This window comes from Hyperolius riggenbachi, chromosome 1 (assembly GCF_040937935.1).
Source record: "Hyperolius riggenbachi isolate aHypRig1 chromosome 1, aHypRig1.pri, whole genome shotgun sequence".
In the NCBI taxonomy this organism is placed as follows: Eukaryota; Metazoa; Chordata; class Amphibia; order Anura; family Hyperoliidae; genus Hyperolius; species Hyperolius riggenbachi.
The window spans coordinates 579,791,413-579,816,162 of NC_090646.1; positions in this window are offsets into that span (position 1 = coordinate 579,791,413).

Consider the following 24,750-nt stretch of genomic DNA (forward strand, 5'->3'; position numbering starts at 1 on the left):
ATATCATACATCACAGGTATATTTAAAATGATTTAAATATACCCCTAAGTATGGCCTCCTCCTCCCCTACAGCCATGCCAATCCTCTCCAAAAAAGTACAAAGGATAAAAATCGCAAACCAAACAAAAATTCTGCAGGCTGACAATTGTGATTAGGAAAAACATGAATTACTCTAGTAATAAACCAGCACTACGGTCTACATGTTCATCATGGTGCTGTTGCAATTGGCTGAACGGCATGATACGCGTCCCGTAAGCACCTCAGTGAAGCCTGCAGCCATTGGAGGAGTGACGTTGTCCCATGTGCTCCTCCATGAACGCAGCCCTGCAGTCCACAAGCCTACAGCCATGGGAGGGGTAACGTTACCCGTGTGCTCCTTAGAGCATGCAGCCCTGCGGTCAACAAGCCTGCAGCTCTGGGATGGTGATATCATACCATGTGCCCCTAAGTGCATGCATCCCTGCGTTCAACAAGCCTGCAGCCCTTGAAAGGTGACATCATACCGTGTGCCTCTCAGTGCATGCAGCCCTGTGGTCAAAAAGCCTGCAGCCCTGGGAGGAGTAACATCATTTTTTGTGCCTCTCAGTGCATGCAGATATGTGGTCAACATCATACCGTGTGCCCCTCAGTGGACGCAGCCCTGCGGTCAACAAGCCTGCAGCCCTGGGAGGGTGACATCATACCGTGTTCCCATCATATCATGCAGGCCTGCGGTCAACAAGCCTGCCGACCTGGGAGGATGACATCATACCATGTGCTCCTCAGTGCATGCAGCCCTGCGGTCAACGTGCCTGCAGACCTGGGAGGTGTAACGGCATCCTTTGTGACCCTCAGTGCATGCAGCTCTGTGGTTAACATCATACCGTGTGCCCCTTAGTGAATGCAGCACTACTGTCAACAAGCCTGCAGCCCTGGGAGGGTAAAATCATACCGTGTGCTTCTCAGTTCTTCCAGCCTTGTGGTCAACAAGCCAGGAGTCCTGGGAAGGTGAAATCATAAAGTGTGCCCCTCAGTGAACGCAGCCCTGCAGTCAACAACCCTTCAGCACTGGGAGGATGTTATCACACCGTGTGCCCCTCAGTTCATGCAGGCCTGTGGTCAAGAAGCCTGCAGACATGGGAGGATGACATCATACCATGTGCCCCTCAGTTCATGCAGGCCTGTGGTCAACAAGCCTGCAGACCTGGGAGGATGACATCATACCATGTGCCCCTCAGTGAAAGCAGCCCTGCGGTCAACAAGTCTGCAGCTCTGGGAGGGGTGACGTAGATCACAAATTGTGCCAACCTGCAGAGCTGAACTCAGGGGTATATTTAAAATGATTTAAATATACCCCTAAGTATGGCCTCCTCCTCCCCTACAGCCATGCCAATCCTCTCCAAAAAAGTACAAAGGATAAAAATCGCAAACCAAACAAAAATTTCTGCAGGCTGACAATTGTGATTAGGAAAAACATAAATGACTCTAGTAATAAACCAGCACCACGGTCTACATGTTCATCATGGTGCTGTTGCAATTGGTTGAACGGCATGATACGCGTCCCGTAAGCACCTCAGTGAAGCCTGCAGCCATTGGAGGAGTGACGTTGTCCTATGTGCTCCTCAGTGAACGCAGCCCTGCGGTCCACAAGCCTACAGCCATGGGAGGGGTATCGTTATCCTGTGTGCTCCTTAATGCATGCAGCCCTGTGGTCAACAAGCCTGCAGCTCCAGTAGGGTGATATCATACCGTGTGCCCCTAAGTGCACGCATCCCTACGTACAACAAGCCTGCAGCCCTGGGAGGGTGACATCATACCGTGTGCCCCTCAGTTCATGCAGGCCTGTGGTCAACAAGCCTGCAGACATGGGAGGATGACATCATACCATGTGCCCCTCAGTGAAAGCAGCGCTGCGGTCAACAAGTCTGCAGCTCTGGGAGGGGTGATGTAGATCACAAATTGTGGCAACCTGCAGAGCTGAACTCAGGGGTATCTCCTCCTCCTCTACAGCCATGCCAATCCTCTCCAAAAAAGTACAAAGGATAAAAATCGCAAACCAAACAAAAATTCTGCAGGCTGACAATTGTGATTAGGAAAAACATGAATTACTCTAGTAATAAACCAGCACCACGCACGGTCTACATGTTCATCATGGTGCTGTTGCAATAGGCTGAACGGCTTGATACGCGTCCCGTAAGCACCTCAGTGAAGCCTGCAGCCATTGGAGGAGTGACGTTGTCCCATGTGCTCCTCCGTGAACGCAGCCCTGCGGTCCACAAGCCTACAGCCATGGGAGGGGTAACGTTATCCCGTGTGTTCCTTAGAGCATGCAGCCCTGCGTTCAACAAGCCTGCAGCTCTGGGAGTGTGATATCATCCCATGTGCCCCTAAGTGCACGCAACCCTGCGTTCAACAAGACTGCAGCCTTTGGAAGGTGACATCATACCGTGTGCCTCTCAGTGCATGCAGCCCTGCGGTCAAAAAGCCTGCAGCCCTGTGAGGAGTAACATCATTTTTTGTGCCTCTCAGTGCAAGCAGAAATGCGGTCACCATCATACCGTGTGCCCCTCAGTGGACGCAGCCCTGCGGTCAACAAGCCTGCAGCCCTGGGAGGATGACATCATAGCGTGTTCCCATCATATCATGCAGGCCTGCGGTCAACAAGCCTGGCGACATGGGAGGATGATATCATACCATGTGCTCGTCAGTGCATGCAGCCCTGCGGTCAACGTGCCTGCAGCCCTGGGAGGTGTAACGGCATCCTTTGTGACCCTCAGTGCATGCAGCTCTGTGGTTAACATCATACCGTGTGCCCCTTAGTGAATGCAGCACTACTGTCAACAAGCCTTCAGCACTGGGAGGATGTTATCATAAAAAAATCGCAAACCAATCAAAAATTCTGCAGGCTGACAATTGTGATTAGGGAAAACATGAATTACTCTAGTAATAATCCAGCACCACGGTCTACATGTTCATCATGGTGCTGTTGCAATTGGCTGAATGGCATGATATGCGTCCCGTAAGCACCTCATTGCATGCAACCCTGCTGTCAACAAGCCTGCAGCAATTGGAGGAGTGACGTTGTCCCATGTGCTCCTCAGTGAACGCAGCCCTGCGGTCCACAAGCCTACAGCCATGGGAGGGGAAACGTTATCCCCTGTGCTCCTTAATGCATGCAGCCCTGCGGTCAACAAGCCTGGAGCTCCAGTAGGGTGATATCATACCGTGTGCCCCTAAGTGCACGCATCTTTACGTACAACATGCCTGCAGCCCTGGGAGGGTGACATCATACCGTGTGCCCCTTAGTGCATGCAGCTCTGCGGTCAACAAGCCTGCAGCCCTGGGAGGGTGACATCATACCGTGTGCCCCTCAGTTCATGCAGGCCTGTGGTCAACAAGCCTGCAGACCTGGGAGGATGACATCATACCATGTGCCCCTCAGTGAAAGCAGCCCTGCGGTCAACAAGTCTGCAGCTCTGGGAGGGAGGACGTAGATCACAAATTGTGGCAACCTGCAGAGCTGAACTCAGGGGTATATTTAAAATGATTTGAATATACCCCTAAGTAGGGCCTCCTCCTCCCCTAGAGCCATGCCAATGCTCTCCAAAAAAGTACAAAGGAAAAAAATCGTAAACCAAACAAAAATTCTGCAGGCTGACAACTGTGATTAGGGAAAACATGAATTACTCTAGTAATAATCCAGCACCACGGTCTACATGTTCATCATGGTGCTGTTGCAATTGGCTGAACGGCATGATATGCGTCCCGTAAGCACCTCAGTGCATGCAGCCCTGCTGTCAACAAGCCTGCAGCAATTGGAGGAGTGACGTTGTCCCATGTGCTCCTCAGTGAACGCAGCCCTGCGGTCCACAAGCCTACAGCCATGGGAGGGGTAACGTTATCCCATGTGCTCCTTAATGCATGCAGCCCTGTGATCAACAAGCCTGCAGCTCCAGTAGGGTGATATCATACCGTGTGCCCCTAAGTGCACGCATCCCTACGTACAACAAGCCTGCAGCCCTGGGAGGGTGACATCATACCGTGTGCCCCTCAGTTCATGCAGGCCTGTGGTCAACAAGCCTGCAGACATGGGAGGATGACATCATACCATGTGCCCCTCAGTGAAAGCAGCGCTGCGGTCAACAAGTCTGCAGCTCTGGGAGGGGTGATGTAGATCACAAATTGTGGCAACCTGCAGAGCTGAACTCAGGGGTATCTCCTCCTCCCCTACAGCCATGCCAATCCTCTCCAAAAAAGTACAAAGGATAAAAATCGCAAACCAAACAAAAATTCTGCAGGCTGACAATTGTGATTAGGAAAAACATAAATTACTCTAGTAATAAACCAGCACCACGGTCTACATGTTCATCATGGTGCTGTTGCAATTGGTTGAACGGCATGATACGCGTCCCGTAAGCACCTCAGTGAAGCCTGCAGCCATTGGAGGAGTGACGTTGTCCCATGTGCTCCTCCGTGAACGCAGCCCTGCGGTCCACAAGCCTACAGCCATGGGAGGGGTAACGTTATCCCGTGTGTTCCTTAGAGCATGAAGCCCTGCGTTCAACAAGCCTGCAGCTCTGGGAGTGTGATATCATACCATGTGCCCCTAAGTGCACGCATCCCTGCGTTCAACAAGACTGCAGTCCTTGGAAGGTGACATCATACCGTGTGCCTCTCAGTGCATGCAGCCCTGCGGTCAAAAAGCCTGCAGCCCTGTGAGGAGTAACATCATTTTTCGTGCCTCTCAGTGCAAGCATAAATGCGGTCAACATCATACCGTGTGCCCCTCAGTGGACGCAGCCCTGCGGTCAACAAGCCTGCAGCCCTGGGAGGGTGACATCATAGCGTGTTCTCATCATATCATGCAGGCCTGCGGTCAACAAGCCTGCCGACCTGGGAGGATGATATCATACCATGTGCTTGTCAGTGCATGCAGCCCTGCGGTCAACGTGCCTGCAGCCCTGGGAGGTGTAACGGCATCCTTTGTGACCCTCAGTGCATGCAGCTCTGTGGTTAACATCATACCGTGTGCCCCTTAGTGAATGCAGCACTACTGTCAACAAGCTTTCAGCACTGGGAGGATGTTATCATAAAAAAATCGCAAACCAAACAAAAAGTCTGCAGGCTGACAATTGTGATTAGGGAAAACATGAATTACTCTAGTAATAATCCAGCACCACGGTCTACATGTTCATCATGGTGCTGTTGCAATTGGCTGAACGGCATGATATGCGTCCCGTAAGCACCTCAGTGCATGCAGCCCTGCTGTCAACAAGCCTGCAGCAATTGGAGGAGTGACGTTGTCCCATGTGCTCCTCAGTGAACGCAGCCCTGCGGTCCACAAGCCTACAGCCATGGGAGGGGTAACGTTATCCCATGTGCTCCTTAATGCATGCAGCCCTGTGGTCAACAAGCCTGCAGCTCCAGTAGGGTGATATCATACCGTGTGCCCCTAAGTGCACGCATCCCTACGTACAACAAGCCTGCAGCCCTGGGAGGGTGACATCATACCGTGTGCCCCTCAGTTCATGCAGGCCTGTGGTCAACAAGCCTGCAGACGTGGGAGGATGACATCATACCATGTGCCCCTCAGTGAAAGCAGCGCTGCGGTCAACAAGTCTGCAGCTCTGGGAGGGGTGATGTAGATCACAAATTGTGGCAACCTGCAGAGCTGAACTCAGGGGTATCTCCTCCTCCCCTACAGCCATGCCAATCCTCTCCAAAAAAGTACAAAGGATAAAAATCGCAAACCAAACAAAAATTCTGCAGGCTGACAATTGTGATTAGGAAAAACATAAATTACTCTAGTAATAAACCAGCACCACGGTCTACATGTTCATCATGGTGCTGTTGCAATTGGTTGAACGGCATGATACGCGTCCCGTAAGCACCTCAGTGAAGCCTGCAGCCATTGGAGGAGTGACGTTGTCCCATGTGCTCCTCCGTGAACGCAGCCCTGCGGTCCACAAGCCTACAGCCATGGGAGGGGTAACGTTATCCCGTGTGTTCCTTAGAGCATGCAGCCCTGCGTTCAACAAGCCTGCAGCTCTGGGAGTGTGATATCATACCATGTGCCCCTAAGTGCACGCATCCCTGCGTTCAACAAGACTGCAGTCCTTGGAAGGTGACATCATACCGTGTGCCTCTCAGTGCATGCAGCCCTGCGGTCAAAAAGCCTGCAGCCCTGTGAGGAGTAACATCATTTTTCGTGCCTCTCAGTGCAAGCATAAATGCGGTCAACATCATACCGTGTGCCCCTCAGTGGACGCAGCCCTGCGGTCAACAAGGGTGACATCATAGCGTGTTCCCATCATATCATGCAGGCCTGCGGTCAACAAGCCTGCCGACCTGGGAGGATGATATCATACCATGTGCTTGTCAGTGCATGCAGCCCTGCGGTCAACGTGCCTGCAGCCCTGGGAGGTGTAACGGCATCCTTTGTGACCCTCAGTGCATGCAGCTCTGTGGTTAACATCATACCGTGTGCCCCTTAGTGAATGCAGCACTACTGTCAAAAAGCCTTCAGCACTGGGAGGATGTTATAAAAAAAATCGCAAACCAAACAAAAATTCTGCAGGCTGACAATTGTGATTAGGGAAAACATGAATTACTCTAGTAATAATCCAGCACCACGGTCTACATGTTCATCATGGTGCTGTTGCAATTGGCTGAACGGCATGATATGCGTCCCGTAAGCACCTCAGTGCATGCAGCCCTGCTGTCAACAAGCCTGCAGCAATTGGAGGAGTGACGTTGTCCCACGTGCTCCTCAGTGAACGCAGCCCTGCGGTCCACAAGCCTACAGCCATGGGAGGGGTAACGTTATCCCATGTGCTCCTTAATGCATGCAGCCCTGTGGTCAACAAGCCTGCAGCTCCAGTAGGGTGATATCATACCGTGTGCCCCTAAGTGCACGCATCCTTACGTACAACAAGCCTGCAGCCCTGGGAGGGTGACATCATACCGTGTGCCCCTCAGTTCATGCAGGCCTGTGGTCAACAAGCCTGCAGACATGGGAGGATGACATCATACCATGTGCCCCTCAGTGAAAGCAGCGCTGCGGTCAACAAGTCTGCAGCTCTGGGAGGGGTGATGTAGATCACAAATTGTGGCAACCTGCAGAGCTGAACTCAGGGGTATCTCCTCCTCCCCTACAGCCATGCCAATCCTCTCCAAAAAAGTACAAAGGATAAAAATCGCAAACCAAACAAAAATTCTGCAGGCTGACAATTGTGATTAGGAAAAACATAAATTACTCTAGTAATAAACCAGCACCACGGTCTACATGTTCATCATGGTGCTGTTGCAATTGGCTGAACGGCATGATATGCGTCCCGTAAGCACCTCAGTGCATGCAGCCCTGCTGTCAACAAGCCTGCAGCAATTGGAGGAGTGACGTTGTCCCATGTGCTCCTCAGTGAACGCAGCCCTGCGGTCCACAAGCCTACAGCCATGGGAGGGGTAACGTTATCCCATGTGCTCCTTAATGCATGCAGCCCTGTGATCAACAAGCCTGCAGCTCCAGTAGGGTGATATCATACCGTGTGCCCCTAAGTGCACGCATCCCTACGTACAACAAGCCTGCAGCCCTGGGAGGGTGACATCATACCGTGTGCCCCTCAGTTCATGCAGGCCTGTGGTCAACAAGCCTGCAGACATGGGAGGATGACATCATACCATGTGCCCCTCAGTGAAAGCAGCGCTGCGGTCAACAAGTCTGCAGCTCTGGGAGGGGTGATGTAGATCACAAATTGTGGCAACCTGCAGAGCTGAACTCAGGGGTATCTCCTCCTCCCCTACAGCCATGCCAATCCTCTCCAAAAAAGTACAAAGGATAAAAATCGCAAACCAAACAAAAATTCTGCAGGCTGACAATTGTGATTAGGAAAAACATAAATTACTCTAGTAATAAACCAGCACCACGGTCTACATGTTCATCATGGTGCTGTTGCAATTGGTTGAACGGCATGATACGCGTCCCGTAAGCACCTCAGTGAAGCCTGCAGCCATTGGAGGAGTGACGTTGTCCCATGTGCTCCTCCGTGAACGCAGCCCTGCGGTCCACAAGCCTACAGCCATGGGAGGGGTAACGTTATCCCGTGTGTTCCTTAGAGCATGCAGCCCTGCGTTCAACAAGCCTGCAGCTCTGGGAGTGTGATATCATACCATGTGCCCCTAAGTGCACGCATCCCTGCGTTCAACAAGACTGCAGTCCTTGGAAGGTGACATCATACCGTGTGCCTCTCAGTGCATGCAGCCCTGCGGTCAAAAAGCCTGCAGCCCTGTGAGGAGTAACATCATTTTTCGTGCCTCTCAGTGCAAGCATAAATGCGGTCAACATCATACCGTGTGCCCCTCAGTGGACGCAGCCCTGCGGTCAACAAGGGTGACATCATAGCGTGTTCCCATCATATCATGCAGGCCTGCGGTCAACAAGCCTGCCGACCTGGGAGGATGATATCATACCATGTGCTTGTCAGTGCATGCAGCCCTGCGGTCAACGTGCCTGCAGCCCTGGGAGGTGTAACGGCATCCTTTGTGACCCTCAGTGCATGCAGCTCTGTGGTTAACATCATACCGTGTGCCCCTTAGTGAATGCAGCACTACTGTCAAAAAGCCTTCAGCACTGGGAGGATGTTATAAAAAAAATCGCAAACCAAACAAAAATTCTGCAGGCTGACAATTGTGATTAGGGAAAACATGAATTACTCTAGTAATAATCCAGCACCACGGTCTACATGTTCATCATGGTGCTGTTGCAATTGGCTGAACGGCATGATATGCGTCCCGTAAGCACCTCAGTGCATGCAGCCCTGCTGTCAACAAGCCTGCAGCAATTGGAGGAGTGACGTTGTCCCACGTGCTCCTCAGTGAACGCAGCCCTGCGGTCCACAAGCCTACAGCCATGGGAGGGGTAACGTTATCCCATGTGCTCCTTAATGCATGCAGCCCTGTGGTCAACAAGCCTGCAGCTCCAGTAGGGTGATATCATACCGTGTGCCCCTAAGTGCACGCATCCTTACGTACAACAAGCCTGCAGCCCTGGGAGGGTGACATCATACCGTGTGCCCCTCAGTTCATGCAGGCCTGTGGTCAACAAGCCTGCAGACATGGGAGGATGACATCATACCATGTGCCCCTCAGTGAAAGCAGCGCTGCGGTCAACAAGTCTGCAGCTCTGGGAGGGGTGATGTAGATCACAAATTGTGGCAACCTGCAGAGCTGAACTCAGGGGTATCTCCTCCTCCCCTACAGCCATGCCAATCCTCTCCAAAAAAGTACAAAGGATAAAAATCGCAAACCAAACAAAAATTCTGCAGGCTGACAATTGTGATTAGGAAAAACATAAATTACTCTAGTAATAAACCAGCACCACGGTCTACATGTTCATCATGGTGCTGTTGCAATTGGCTGAACGGCATGATATGCGTCCCGTAAGCACCTCAGTGCATGCAGCCCTGCTGTCAACAAGCCTGCAGCAATTGGAGGAGTGACGTTGTCCCATGTGCTCCTCAGTGAACGCAGCCCTGCGGTCCACAAGCCTACAGCCATGGGAGGGGTAACGTTATCCCATGTGCTCCTTAATGCATGCAGCCCTGTGATCAACAAGCCTGCAGCTCCAGTAGGGTGATATCATACCGTGTGCCCCTAAGTGCACGCATCCCTACGTACAACAAGCCTGCAGCCCTGGGAGGGTGACATCATACCGTGTGCCCCTCAGTTCATGCAGGCCTGTGGTCAACAAGCCTGCAGACATGGGAGGATGACATCATACCATGTGCCCCTCAGTGAAAGCAGCGCTGCGGTCAACAAGTCTGCAGCTCTGGGAGGGGTGATGTAGATCACAAATTGTGGCAACCTGCAGAGCTGAACTCAGGGGTATCTCCTCCTCCCCTACAGCCATGCCAATCCTCTCCAAAAAAGTACAAAGGATAAAAATCGCAAACCAAACAAAAATTCTGCAGGCTGACAATTGTGAGTAGGAAAAACATAAATTACTCTAGTAATAAACCAGCACCACGGTCTACATGTTCATCATGGTGCTGTTGCAATTGGTTGAACGGCATGATACGCGTCCCGTAAGCACCTCAGTGAAGCCTGCAGCCATTGGAGGAGTGACGTTGTCCCATGTGCTCCTCCGTGAACGCAGCCCTGCGGTCCACAAGCCTACAGCCATGGGAGGGGTAACGTTATCCCGTGTGTTCCTTAGAGCATGAAGCCCTGCGTTCAACAAGCCTGCAGCTCTGGGAGTGTGATATCATACCATGTGCCCCTAAGTGCACGCATCCCTGCGTTCAACAAGACTGCAGTCCTTGGAAGGTGACATCATACCGTGTGCCTCTCAGTGCATGCAGCCCTGCGGTCAAAAAGCCTGCAGCCCTGTGAGGAGTAACATCATTTTTCGTGCCTCTCAGTGCAAGCATAAATGCGGTCAACATCATACCGTGTGCCCCTCAGTGGACGCAGCCCTGCGGTCAACAAGCCTGCAGCCCTGGGAGGGTGACATCATAGCGTGTTCCCATCATATCATGCAGGCCTGCGGTCAACAAGCCTGCCGACCTGGGAGGATGATATCATACCATGTGCTTGTCAGTGCATGCAGCCCTGCGGTCAACGTGCCTGCAGCCCTGGGAGGTGTAACGGCATCCTTTGTGACCCTCAGTGCATGCAGCTCTGTGGTTAACATCATACCGTGTGCCCCTTAGTGAATGCAGCACTACTGTCAACAAGCCTTCAGCACTGGGAGGATGTTATCATAAAAAAATCGCAAACCAAACAAAAATTCTGCAGGCTGACAATTGTGATTAGGGAAAACATGAATTACTCTAGTAATAATCCAGCACCACGGTCTACATGTTCATCATGGTGCTGTTGCAATTGGCTAAACGGCATGATATGCGTCCCGTAAGCACCTCAGTGCATACAGCCCTGCTGTCAACAAGCCTGCAGAAATTGGAGGAGTGACGTTGTCCCATGTGCTCCTCAGTGAACGCAGCCCTGCGGTCCACAAGCCTACAGCCATGGGAGGGGTAAAGTCATTTTTTGTGCTCCTTAATGCATGCAGCCCTGCGGTCAAGAAGCCTGCAGCTCCAGTAGGGTGATATCGTACCGTGTGCCCCTAAGTGCACGCATCCCTACGTACAACAAGCCTGCAGCCCTGGGAGGGTGACATCATACCGTGTGCCCCTCAGTGCATGCAGCTCTGCGGTCAACAAGCCTGCAGCCCTGGGAGGGTGACATCATACCATGTGCCCCTCAGTTCATGCAGGCCTGTGGTCAACAAGCCTGCAGACATGGGAGGATGACATCATACCATGTGCCCCTTAGTGAAAGCAGCGCTGCGGTCAACAAGTCTGCAGCTCTGGGAGGGTGACGTAGATCACATATTGTGGCAACCTGCAGAGCTGAACTCAGGGGTATATTTAAAATGATTTAAATATACCCCTAAGTAGGGCCTCATCCTCCCCTACAGCCATGCCAATCCTCTCCAAAAAAGTACAAAGGATAAAAATCGCAAACCAATCAAAAATTCTGCAGGCCGATAATTGTGATTAGGGAAAACTTAAATTACTCTAGTAATAATCCAGCACCACGGTCTACATGTTCATCATGGTGCTGTTGCAATTGGCTGAACGGCATGATATGCGTCCCGTAAGCACCTCAGTGCATGCAGCCCTGCTGTCAACAAGCCTGCAGCAATTGGAGGAGTGACGTTGTCCCATGTGCTTCTCAGTGAACGCAGCCCTGCGGTCCACAAGCCTACAGCCATGGGAGGTGTAACGTTATCCCGTGTGCTCCTTAATGCATGCAGCCCTGTGGTCAACAAGCCTGCAGCTCCAGTAGGGTGATATCATACCGTGTGCCCCTAAGTGCACGCATCCCTACATACAACAAGCCTGCAGCCCTGGGAGGGTGACATCATACCGTGTGCCCCTCAGTTCATGCAGGCCTGTGGTCAACAAGCCTGCAGACATGGGAGGATGACATCATACCATGTGCCCCTCAGTGAAAGCAGCGCTGCGGTCAACAAGTCTGCAGCTCTGGGAGGGGTGATGTAGATCACAAATTGTGGCAACCTGCAGAGCTGAACTCAGGGGTATCTCCTCCTCCCCTACAGCCATGCCAATCCTCTTCAAAAAAGTACAAAGGATAAAAATCGCAAACCAAACAAAAATTCTGCAGGCTGACAATTGTGATTAGGAAAAACATGAATTACTCTAGTATAAACCAGCACCACGGTCACATGTTCATCACGGTGCTGTTGCAATTGGCTGAACGGCTTGATACGCGTCCCGTAAGCACCTCAGTGAAGCCTGCAGCCATTGGAGGAGTGACGTTGTCCCATGTGCTCCTCCGTGAACGCAGCCCTGCAGTCCACAAGCCTACAGCCATGGGAGGGGTAACGTTATCCCGTGTGTTCCTTAGAGCATGCAGCCCTGCGTTCAATAAGCCTGCAGCTCTGGGAGTGTGATATCATACCATGTGCCCCTAAGTGCACGCATCCCTGCGTTCAACAAGACTGCAGTCCTTGGAAGGTGACATCATACCGTGTGCCTCTCAGTGCATGCAGCGGTCAAAAAGCCTGCAGCCCTGTGAGGAGTAACATCATTTTTTGTGCCTCTCAGTGCATGCAGAAATGCGGTCAACATTATACCGTGTGCCCCTCAGTGGACGCAGCCCTGTGGTCAACAAGCCTGCAGCCCTGGGAGGGTGACATCATAGTGTGTTCCCATCATATCATGCAGGCCTGCGGTCAACAAGCCTGCCGACCTGGGAGGATGATATCATACCATGTGCTCGTCAGTGCATGCAGCCCTGTGGTCAACGTGCCTGCAGCCCTGGGAGGTGTAATGGCATCCTTTGTGACCCTCAGTGCATGCAGCTCTGTGGTTAACATCATACCGTGTGCCCCTTAGTGAATGCAGCATTACTGTCAACAAGCCTTCAGCACTGGGAGGATGTTATCATAAAAAAATCGCAAACCAAACAAAAATTCTGCAGGCTGACAATTGTGATTAGGGAAAACATGAATTACTCTAGTAATAAACCAGCACCACAGTCTACATGTTCATCATGGTGCTGTTGCAATTGGCTGAACGGCATGATACGCGTCCCGTAAGCACCTCAGTGCATGCAGCTCTGCTGTCAACAAGCCTGCAGCCATTGGAGGAGTGACGTTGTCCCATGTGCTCCTCAGTGAACGCAGCCCTGCGGTCCACAAGCCTACAGCCATGGGAGGGGTAACGTTATCCGTGTGCTCCTTAGAGCATGCAGCCCTGCGTTCAACAAGCCTGCAGCTCTGGGAGGGTGATATCATACCATGTGCCCCTAAGTGCACGCATCCCTGCGTTCAACAAGACTGCAGCCCTTGGAAGGTGACATCATACCGTGTGCCTCACAGTGCATGCAGCCCTGCGGTCAAAAAGCCTGCAGCCCTGTGAGGAGTAACATCATTTTTTGTGCCTCTCAGTGCATGCAGAAATGTGGTCAACATCATACCGTGTGCCCCTCAGTGGACGCAGCCCTGCGGTCTACAAGCCTGCAGCCCTGGGAGGGTGACATCATACCGTGTTCCCATCATATCATGCAGGCCTGCGGTCAACAAGTCTGCCGACCTGGGAGGGTGACATCATACCATGTGCTCCTCAGTACATGCAGCCCTGGGAGGTGTAGCAGCATCCTTTGTGACTCTCAGTGCATGCAGCTCTGTGGTTGACATCATACCGTGTGCCCCTTAGTTAATGCAGCACTACAGTCAACAAGCCTTCAGCACTGGGAGGATGTTATCATAAAAAAATCGCAAACCAAACAAAAATTCTGCAGGCTGACAATTGTGATTAGGGAAAACATGAATTACTCTAGTAATAAACCAGCACCACAGTCTACATGTTCATCATGGTGCTGTTGCAATTAGCTGAACAGCATGATACGCGTCCCGTAAGCACCTCAGTGCATGCAGCCCTGCTGTCAACAAGCCTGCAGCCATTGGAGGAGTGACGTTGTCCCATGTGCTCCTCAGTGAACGCAGCCCTGCGGTCCACAAGCCTACAGCCATGGGAGCCATGCCAATCCTCTCCAAAAAAGTACAAAGGATAAAAATCGCAAACCAAACAAAAATTCTGCAGGCTGACAATTGTGATTAGGGAAAACATGAATTACTCTAGTAATAAATCAGCACCACGGTCTACATGTTCATCATGGTGCTGTTGCAATTGGCTGAACGGCATGATACGCATCCCGTAAGCACCTCAGTGCATGCAGCTCTGCTGTCAACAAGCCTGCAGCCATTGGAGGAGTGACGTTGTCCCATGTGCTCCTCCATGAACGCAGCCCTGCGGTCCACAAGCCTACAGCCATGGGAGGGGTAACGTTACCCGTGTGCTCCTTAGAGCATGCAGCCCTGCGTTCAACCAGCCTGCAGCTCTGGGAGGGTGATATCATACCATGTGCCCCTAAGTGCATGCATCCCTGCGTTCAACAAGCCTGCAGCCCTTGAAAGGTGACATCATACCGTGTGCCTCTCAGTGCATGCAGCCCTGTGGTCAAAAAGCCTGCAGCCCTGGGAGGAGTAACATCATTTTTTGTGCCTCTCAGTGCATGCAGAAATGTGGTTAACATCATACCGTGTGCCCCTCAGTGGACGCAGCCCTGCGGTCAACAAGCCTGCAGCCCTGGGAGGGTGACATCATACCGTGTTCCCATCATATCATGCAGGCCTGCGGTCAACAAGCCTGCCGACCTGGGAGGATGACATCATACCATGTGCTCCTCAGTGCACGCAGCCCTGCGGTCAACGTGCCTGCAGCCCTGGGAGGTGTAACGGCATCCTTTGTGACCCTCAGTGCATGCAGCTCTGTAGTTAACATCATACCGTGTGCCCCTTAGTGAATGCAGCACTACTGTCAACAAGCCTGCAGCCCTGGGAGGGTGAAATCATACCATGTGCTCCTCTGTTCTTTTAGCCTTGTGGTCAACCACCCGGCAGTCCTGGGAGGGTGAAATCATGAAGTGTGCCCCTCAGTGAAGGCAGCCCTGCAGTCAACAACCCTTCAGCACTGGAAGGCTGTTATCATACCGTGTGCCCCTCAGTTCATGCAGGCCTGTGGTCAAGAAGCCTGCAGACATGGGAGGATAACATCATACCATGTGCCCCTCAGTGAAAGCAGCCCTGCGGTCCACAAGCCTACAGCCATGGGAGGGGTAAAGTCATCCTTTGTGCTCCTTAAAGCATGCAGCCCTGCGGTCAACAAGCCTGCAGCTCCAGTAGGGTGATATCATACCGTGTGCCCCTAAGTGCACACATCCCTACGTACAACAAGCCTGCAGCCCTGGGAGGGTGACATCATACTGTGTGCCACTCAGTGCATGCAGCTCTGCGGTCAACAAGCCTGCAGTCCTGGGAGGGTGACATCATACCGTGTGCCCCTAATTTCATGCAGGCCTGTGGTCAACAAGCCTGCAGACATGGGAGGATGAAATCATACCATGTGCCCCTCAGTGAAAGCAGCGCTGCGGTCAACAAGTCTGCAGCTCTGGGAGGGGTGACGTAGATCACAAATTGTGGCAACCTGCAGAGCTGAACTCAGGGGTATATTTAAAATGATTTAAATATACCCCTAAGTATGGCCTCCTCCTCCCCTACAGCCATGCCAATCCTCTCCAAAAAAAGTACACAGGATAAAAATCGCAAAATAAACAAAAATTCTGCAGGCTGACAATTGTGATTAGGAAAAACATGAATTACTCTAGTAATAAACCAGCACCACGGTCTACATGTTCATCATGGTGCTGTTGCAATTGGCTGAACGGCATGATATGCGTCCCGTAAGCACCTCAGTGCATGCAGCCCTGCTGTCAACAAGCCTGCAGCAATTGGAGGAGTGACGTTGTCCCATGTGCTCCTCCGTGAACGCAGCCCTGCGGTCCACAAGCCTACTGCCATGGGAGGGGTAACGTTATCCGTGTGCTCCTTAGAGCATGCAGCCCTGCGTTCAACAAGCCTGCAGCTCTGGGAGGGTGATATCATACCATGTGCCCCTAAGTGCACGCATCCCTGCATTCAACAAGCCTGCAGCCCTTGGAAGGTGACATCATACCGTGTGCCTCTCAGTGCATGCAGCCCTGCGGTCAAAAATTCTGCAGCCCTGTGAGGAGTAACATCATTTTTTGTGCCTCTCAGTGCATGCAGAAATGCGGTCAACATCATACCGTGTGCCCCTCAGTGGACGCAGCCCTGCGGTCTACAAGCCTGCAGCCCTGGGAGGGTGACATCATACCGTGTTCCCATCATATCATGCAGGCCTGCGGTCAACAAGTCTGCCAACCTGGGGGGATGACATCATACCATGTGCTCCTCAGTGCATGCAGCCCTGCGGTCAACGTGCCTGCAGCCCTGGGAGGTGTAGCGGCATCCTTTGTGACCCTCAGTGCATGCAGCTCTGTGGTTAACATCATACCGTGTGCCCCTTAGTGAATGCAGCACTACTGTCAACAAGCCTTCAGCACTGGGAGGATGTTATCATAAAAAAATCGCAAACCAAACAAAAATTTTGCAGGCTGACAATTGTGATTAGGGAAAACATGAATTACTCTAGTAATAATCCAGCACCACGGTCTACATGTTCATCAAGGTGCTGTTGCAATTGGCTGAACGGCATGATACGCGTCCCGTAAGCACCTCAGTGCATGCAGCCGTGCTGTCAACAAGCCTGCAGCCATTGGAGGAGTGACATTGTCCCATGTGCTCCTCAGTGAACGCAGCCCTGCGGTCCACAAGCCTACAGCCATGGGAGGGGTAAAGTCATCCTTTGTGCTCCTTAATGCATGCAGCCCTGCGGTCAACAAGCCTGCAGCTCCAGTAGGGTGATATCATACCGTGTGCCCCTAAGTGCACGCATCCTTACGTACAACAAGCCTGCAGCCCTGGGAGGGTGACATCATAGCGTGTGCCCCTCAGTTCATGCAGGCCTGTGGTCAACAAGCCTGCAGACATGGGAGGATGACATCATACCATGTGCCCCTTAGTGAAAGCAGCGCTGCGGTCAACAAGTCTGCAGCTCTGGGAGGGAGGATGTAGATCACAAATTGTGGCAACCTGCAGAGCTGAACCCAGGGGTATATTTAAAATGATTTAAATATACCCCTAAGTAGGGCCTCCTCCTCCCCTACAGCCATGCCAATCCTCTCCAAAAAAGTACAAAGGATAAAAATCGCACACCAAACAAAAATTCTGCAGGCTGACAATTGTGATTAGGGAAAACATGAATTACTCTAGTAATAATCCAGCACCACGGTCTACATGTTCATCATGGTGCTGTTGCAATTGGCTGAACGGCATGATATGCGTCCCGTAAGCACCTCAGTGCATGCAGCCCTGCTGTCAACAAGCCTGCAGCAATTGGAGGAGTGACGTTGTCCCATGTGCTCCTCAGTGAACGCAGCCCTGCGGTCCACAAGCCTACAGCCATGGGAGGGGTAACGTTATCCCATGTGCTCCTTAATGCATGCAGCCCTGTGGTCAACAAGCCTGCAGTTCCAGTAGGGTGATATCATACCGTGTGCCCCTAAGTGCACGCATCCCTACGTACAACAAGCCTGCAGCCCTGGGAGGGTGACATCATACCGTGTGCCCCTCAGTTCATGCAGGCCTGTGGTCAACAAGCCTGCAGACATGGGAGGATGACATCATACCATGTGCCCCTCAGTGAAAGCAGCGCTGCGGTCAACAAGTCTGCAGCTCTGGGAGGGGTGATGTAGATCACAAATTGTGGCAACCTGCAGAGCTGAACTCAGGGGTATCTCCTCCTCCCCTACAGCCATGCCAATCCTCTCCAAAAAAGTACAAAGGATAAAAATCGCAAACCAAACAAAAATTCTGCAGGCTGACAATTGTGATTAGGAAAAACATAAATTACTCTAGTAATAAACCAGCACCACGGTCTACATGTTCATCATGGTGCTGTTGCAATTGGTTGAACGGCATGATACGCGTCCCGTAAGCACCTCAGTGAAGCCTGCAGCCATTGGAGGAGTGACGTTGTCCCATGTGCTCCTCCGTGAACGCAGCCCTGCGGTCCACAAGCCTACAGCCATGGGAGGGGTAACGTTATCCCGTGTGTTCCTTAGAGCATGCAGCCCTGCGTTCAACAAGCCTGCAGCTCTGGGAGTGTGATATCATACCATGTGCCCCTAAGTGCACGCATCCCTGCGTTCAACAAGACTGCAGTCCTTGGAAGGTGACATCATACCGTGTGCCTCTCAGTGCATGCAGCCCTGCGGTCAAAAAGCCTGCAGCCCTGTGAGGAGTAACATCATTTTTCGTGCCTCTCAGTGCAAGCATAAATGCGGTCAACATCATACCGTGTGCCCCTCAGTGGACGCAGCCCTGCGGTCAACAAGCCTGCAGCCCTGGGAGGGTGACATCATAGCGTGTTCCCATCATATCATGCAGGCCTGCGGTCAACAAGCCTGCCGACCTGGGAGGATGATATCATACCATGTGCTTGTCAGTGCATGCAGCCCTGCGGTCAACGTGCCTGCAGCCCTGGGAGGTGTAACGGCATCCTTTGTGACCCTCAGTGCATGCAGCTCTGTGGTTAACATCATACCGTGTGCCCCTTAGTGAATGCAGCACTACTGTCAACAAGCCTTCAGCACTGGGAGGATGTTATCATAAAAAAATCGCAAACCAAACAAAAATTCTGCAGGCTGACAATTGTGATTAGGGAAAACATGAATTACTCTAGTAATAATCCAGCACCACGGTCTACATGTTCATCATGGTGCTGTTGCAATTGGCTGAACGGCATGATATGCGTCCCGTAAGCACCTCAGTGCATGCAGCCCTGCTGTCAACAAGCCTGCAGCAATTGGAGGAGTGACGTTGTCCCATGTGCTCCTCAGTGAACGCAGCCCTGCGGTCCACAAGCCTACAGCCATGGAAGGGGTAACGTTATCCCATGTGCTCCTTAATGCATGCAGCCCTGTGGTCAACAAGCCTGCAGCTCCAGTAGGGTGATATCATACCGTGTGCCCCTAAGTGCACGCATCCCTACGTACAACAAGCCTGCAGCCCTGGGAGGGTGACATCATACCGTGTGCCCCTCAGTTCATGCAGGCCTGTGGTCAACAAGCCTGCAGACATGGGAGGATGACATCATACCATGTGCCCCTCAGTGAAAGCAGCGCTGCGGTCAACAAGTCTGCAGCTCTGGGAGGGGTGATGTAGATCACAAAATGTGGCAACCTGCAGAGCTGAACTCAGGGGTATATTTAAAATAATTTAAATATACCCCTAAGTATGGCCTCCTCCTCCCCTACAGCCATGCCAATCCTCTCCAAAAAAGTACAAAAGATAAAAATCGCAAACCAAACAAAAATTCTGCAGGCTGACAATTGTGATTAGGAAAAACTTGAATTACTCTAGTAATAAACCAGCACCACGGTCTACATGTTCATCATGGTGCTGTTGCAATTGGCTGAATGGCATGATACGCGTCCCGTAAGCACCTCAGTGAAGCCTGCAGCCATTGGAGGAGTGACGTTGTCCCATGTGCTCCTCCGTGAACGCAGCCCTGCGGTCCACAAGCCTACAGCCATGGGAGGGGTAACATTATCCCGTGTGCTCCTTAGAGCATGCAGCCCTGCGTTCAACAAGCTTGCAGCTCTGGGAGGGTGATATCATACCATGTGCCCCTAAGTGCACGCATCCCTGCGTTCAACAAGCCTGCAGCCCTTGGAAGGTGACATCATACCGTGTGCCTCTCAGTGCATGCAGACCTGCAGTCAACAAGCCTGCAGACCCGGGTGGGTGAAATCCTACAGTGTGCCGATTAGTTCATGCATGGCTGTGGTCAACAAGCCTGCAGAGCTGGGAGGATGTCATCATACCATGTGCCGTTTTGTGAAAGCAGCCCTGCAGTCAACATGTCTGCAGTTCTGGGAGGGGTGTTGTAGATCACAAATTGTGGCAACCTGCAGAGCTGAACTCAAGAGTATATTTAAAATGATTTAAATATACCCCTAAGTATGGCCACCTCCTCCCCTACAGCCATACCAATCCTCGCCAAAAAAGTACAAAGCATATAAATCGCAAATCCAACAAAAATGCTGCAGGCTGAAAATTGTGATTCGCGAAAACATGAATTACACTATTAATAAACCAGCACCGCGATCTACATGTTCATCATGGTGCTGTTGCAATTGACAGAACGGCATTATACGCATCCCGCAGCCCTGCCTTTAACAAGCCTGCAGCCATTGGAGGGATGATGTCGTCCCTTGTGCCTCTCAGTGCACTCAGCCCTGCGGTCAACAAGCCTGCAGCCCTGGGAGGGTTGATGTTATCCCTTGTGCCCCTCAATGCATGCAACCCTGTGGTCAACAAGCCTGCAGCCCTGGGAGGGTGACATCATACTGTGTGCCCCTCAGTGCAGGAAACTCTCCGGTCAGCAAGCCTGCCGCCCTGGGATGGGTGACATAGATCACAAATTGTGGCAACCTGCATAGTAGAACTCTGGGGTATATTTGAAATGATTCAAATTTGCCGTCTAAGTATGGGCTCCTCCTCCTCCTCCATAGCCATGCCAATCCTCGCCTATTGTGGCAACCTGCAGAGTACCACTCTAGAGCACAGGGCCGGTTCTGGACTTTTTGCCTCCAGAGGCAAACATGTGAGGATGCTCCCCCCCCCCCCCCCCCCCCCAAAAAAAAATTGCTCTGCAATTAAATGCTACACAGAACCTTGAAACTGTCTGGACTGAGCCATACAATCATATACATATACAATACATATACAGCTTACATGTTTACCTGTGTCCTTAGCGTGTGGCTCTTGCTTACTTCTGCCAGCCGCTCCATCACCAGGCACCGCTACAGGATCCTCCAATCTTCTGCCATCCGCTCCATCACCAGGCACAGCTACAAGACCCTCCAATCATCTGCCGGCCGCTCAATTGCGAGGCATTGCTGCAGGATCCTCCAATCTTCTGCTGACCGCTCCATTACAGGCATGGCTGCAGGACCCCTCCGGCTCCGATCTTCTGCTATCCCTGCTCTGGTTCCCGGCTCCTGCTGCTACATCCTGCTTCCTGCCACTGCTCCTGCATAGCCGCTCCCAGGATGTTCTTCTGGTCCCCCTCAGCCGCTCTAACAATACTCTCCGATCTCCTCCTGGTTCCCACAGCAACTTCATAGCTAGACACCGCTGCAGGACCTCTGATATCTGTCGACCACTATATCACCAGGCACTGCTACAGGACTCTCCGATCTTCTGCCGTCCGCACTGTCATGTCCAGGTGGCTGTGATGTCCAGGCAGGCGGCAATAAGGCAGGCAGCGGCAAGCTAGACACACTCTTCACTTCCTGTCACATTTCCGCCACCTGAGGAAGCTGCATCACCCCGCATCATAGTCGGGACGGCACTGCTGGGGCATATTTCAAAGGATTTAAATATGCCACCTAAGTATGGCCTCCTACTCCTCCCCTACAGCCAAGCCAATCCTCATCAGGCATGGCAACCTGCAGAGTACCCACTTTGGGGCATATTTAAAACTATTTAAATATAACCATAAGTATGACTTCCTCCTCCCCCTACAGCCATATCAGTCTTCGTCAATGGTGGCAAGTTGCAGAGGACCGCTATTGGACATAATTAAAAACTACCACTCTGGGGCATATGTAAAATAATATATATATATATATATATATATATATATATATATATATATATAATATATATTTATATATATATATATATATAATATATATTTATATATATATATATAATATATATTTATTATATATATATATATATATATAGTTGGCCACAAGCGGAAGCTCCGGGTGCAATTACTTAAAGAGAAGCTCTGACCAAGAATTGAACTTTATCACAATCAGTAGCTGATACCCCCTTTTACATGAGAAATCTTTTCCTTTTCACAAACAGACCATCAGGGGGCGCTGCATGGCTGATATTGTGGTGAAACCCCTCCCACAAAGAAATTCTGAGTACGTACTCTTGGCAGTTTCCTGTCTGTGAACCCTGTTGCATTGTGGGAAATAGCTGTTTACAGCTGTTTCCAACTGCCAAACAGCAAGCAGCAGCTACATCACTTGCCAGCAGTAAAAATGTCACCATGTGATAAATGTCAGAATATAAATCAGGGATTTCAAATATTTTACAATGGGAAAACACTGACTAAATCATTTATACATAATTATTGTGAAAATGAAGCACTTTTATTATTACATTATTTTCACTGGAGTTCCTCTTTAAGAAACAGCCTCACTTCTGTGTCGGCTGTACAGAGCTAAGGAAGCTGCTGTCAGTCTTCTCCTCTCCTGCGGATCCGTTTGCGAGGGGGAGGTAGGAGGGGAGGAAGTTACTGTGATGCGCAAGGTGGGGAGGGGTTATGCAAATTAGGTAATGTGATGCATGAGGCGGCGAGGGATTATGCAAATTAGCTAGTGACGCGCGAGGCGGGGAGGAGTTATGCAAATTAGATACTGTGATTCGCGAGGTGGGGATGGGTTATGCAAATTAGCTATTGTGATGTGCGAGGCGGGGAGGGGTTATGCACATTAGCTATTCTGACATATCTATCTATCTATCTATCTATCTATCTATATATTAGTAATTTGTATTCACAGAAATCATTTTCAGCCACTGCGGAACACCGGCCACAAGGGGGAGCTCCGGGTGTAATTACTGATCACACAGCCTCACACCTGGTTCAGCTTTGCGGAGCTGGGAAAGCTGCCGTCTGTATCCTCCTCTACCGCCGAACCGTCTGCAAGGGGGAGATAGAAGGGTAGGATCTTATACAATAAGAAGGGTAGTGTGACGCGCGAGGCGGGGTTATGCAAATTAGCTATAGTGTGTTACGAGGTGGGAAGGGGCTATGCAAATTAGCTATCGTGACACACACACACATTTTATATATATATATATATATATATATATACATGCACGCGCACACACACATTATAGCATTGGAGTTTGCATACCTCCCAACTTTTTGAGATGAGAAAAAGCGACATTTAAGCCATGCCCCTGCCACGCCCCTGGCCACGCCCCCACCACGCATCTAGTCACGCATACCATACAAATGTCATACTAAAAATATGTTGTTTTATAATTCAAACCACACTGGTCCTTTATAGCTATCCTATTTCCTATCCTATCCTATTTCCTTCATAGTAACATTTTAAAATTAGTAATAGTTAGTAAAGTCAAACAAACACATTTTTAGTATAGACATATATATTATATATTTATATAGAAAGAGGGACAAAGTCCTGAAAGAGGGATAAATGAGGGTGAAAGAGGGACAGAGGGACAGGGCTCCCAAAAAGGGACTGTCCCTCCAGTTGGGAGCTATGGGTGTGGAGTGAGGAGAAACAAGTTCTGCCATGATCATCACTATACTGGAGGTCACCATAGCAAGCAGCCTACTTAGATGCTAGAGATGGGAAGTTCGGATCTTTTCAATGATCCGGATGATTCGAATCGGATCATTGAAGAGATCCGGATCTTTGATCCGAATCTCGGATCATTTTACTACCGGAAGCATTTGGGGGTGAAATGAACAGCAGGACAGGTCTGTGGACAGGAGAAGGAGGTGGACACACAGAGAAGGGGAGAAGATGGACAGAGGGCAGGGAGTGGACAGAGAATGGAGGAGGGACGAGCAGAGAGCAGAAATGTTTGCACGTAATACCCACATGCTGAAGTCATATGCTTTACATATATTTCACCTATATGTTCATCTGTACACTTTGAAAGAAAAGGTCGCACAGTGAAAGAAAGCATTCCCAGAAGATAAGTGCATCTGTTTAGTGCCGAATGCAGGAGGATTATATTGCCTTTCAATCACAGTGCCTGCAAAGTTACTGAGCTGTGGTGAGCCAAAAGCTTACCATGTGATCACTGTGCAGCACTACTACGGAACAGCCAGCCTATAATGGGCAGCACGTTATAGCCCGTATGTGTGCTCTACACATATCTGGCAGTGGCACCCATGTCCCCTCTCTCTCATCTACCTGTCTCCCTGCAAGGCTGCCTCCCATCCGATCCCTGCTTCCAGGACCCCGCTGCCCGCTGAGAGGGGGCGTGTCGCTCCTGGCCCCGCCCCTTTTGCGATCCGAATCGTTCATTTTGATGATTCGGATTATCGACTCATAAAATAGATTCGGATCAAAGATCCGAATCGTTCATGATCCGGACAACACTATTAGATGCACCTGGTAGGGGTGTGAATCGCTAATTGGAACACTTCTCACATGTGCTCAATGCTATGTAAATAATGAAGGCTCTTTAGGGTACTAATCTAGGGACATTTCAGGGGTACTAGAAGGGTTCTGCTAAGGAAACTGGTCTGAAACGCCTGATAGTCAATGTACAACAATAGGCCTTTCTTGCTGCCCTGTGGAATTCACGAGTTCAGTTCAGTTAATTGTAGATGAATCATCACCCAGCCCCGGACGAGTGTTACAACTCTATACAGTAATTTCCACTCACAGGAATTTCTTCCATCGCATCTATCCTGCCTGAACACGGTCTTCCTACTGCCGGCCACAAGGGGGAGCTCCGGGTGTAATTACTGATGAGACATCCTCACTTCTAGTGTACGGAGCTGGGAAACCTGCCGCCCGACTCCTCCTCTCCTGTAGTGTTGTCCGGATCATGAACGATTCGGATCTTTGATCCGAATCTATTTTATGAGTCGATAATCCGAATCATCAAAATGAGTGATTCGGATCGCAAAAGGG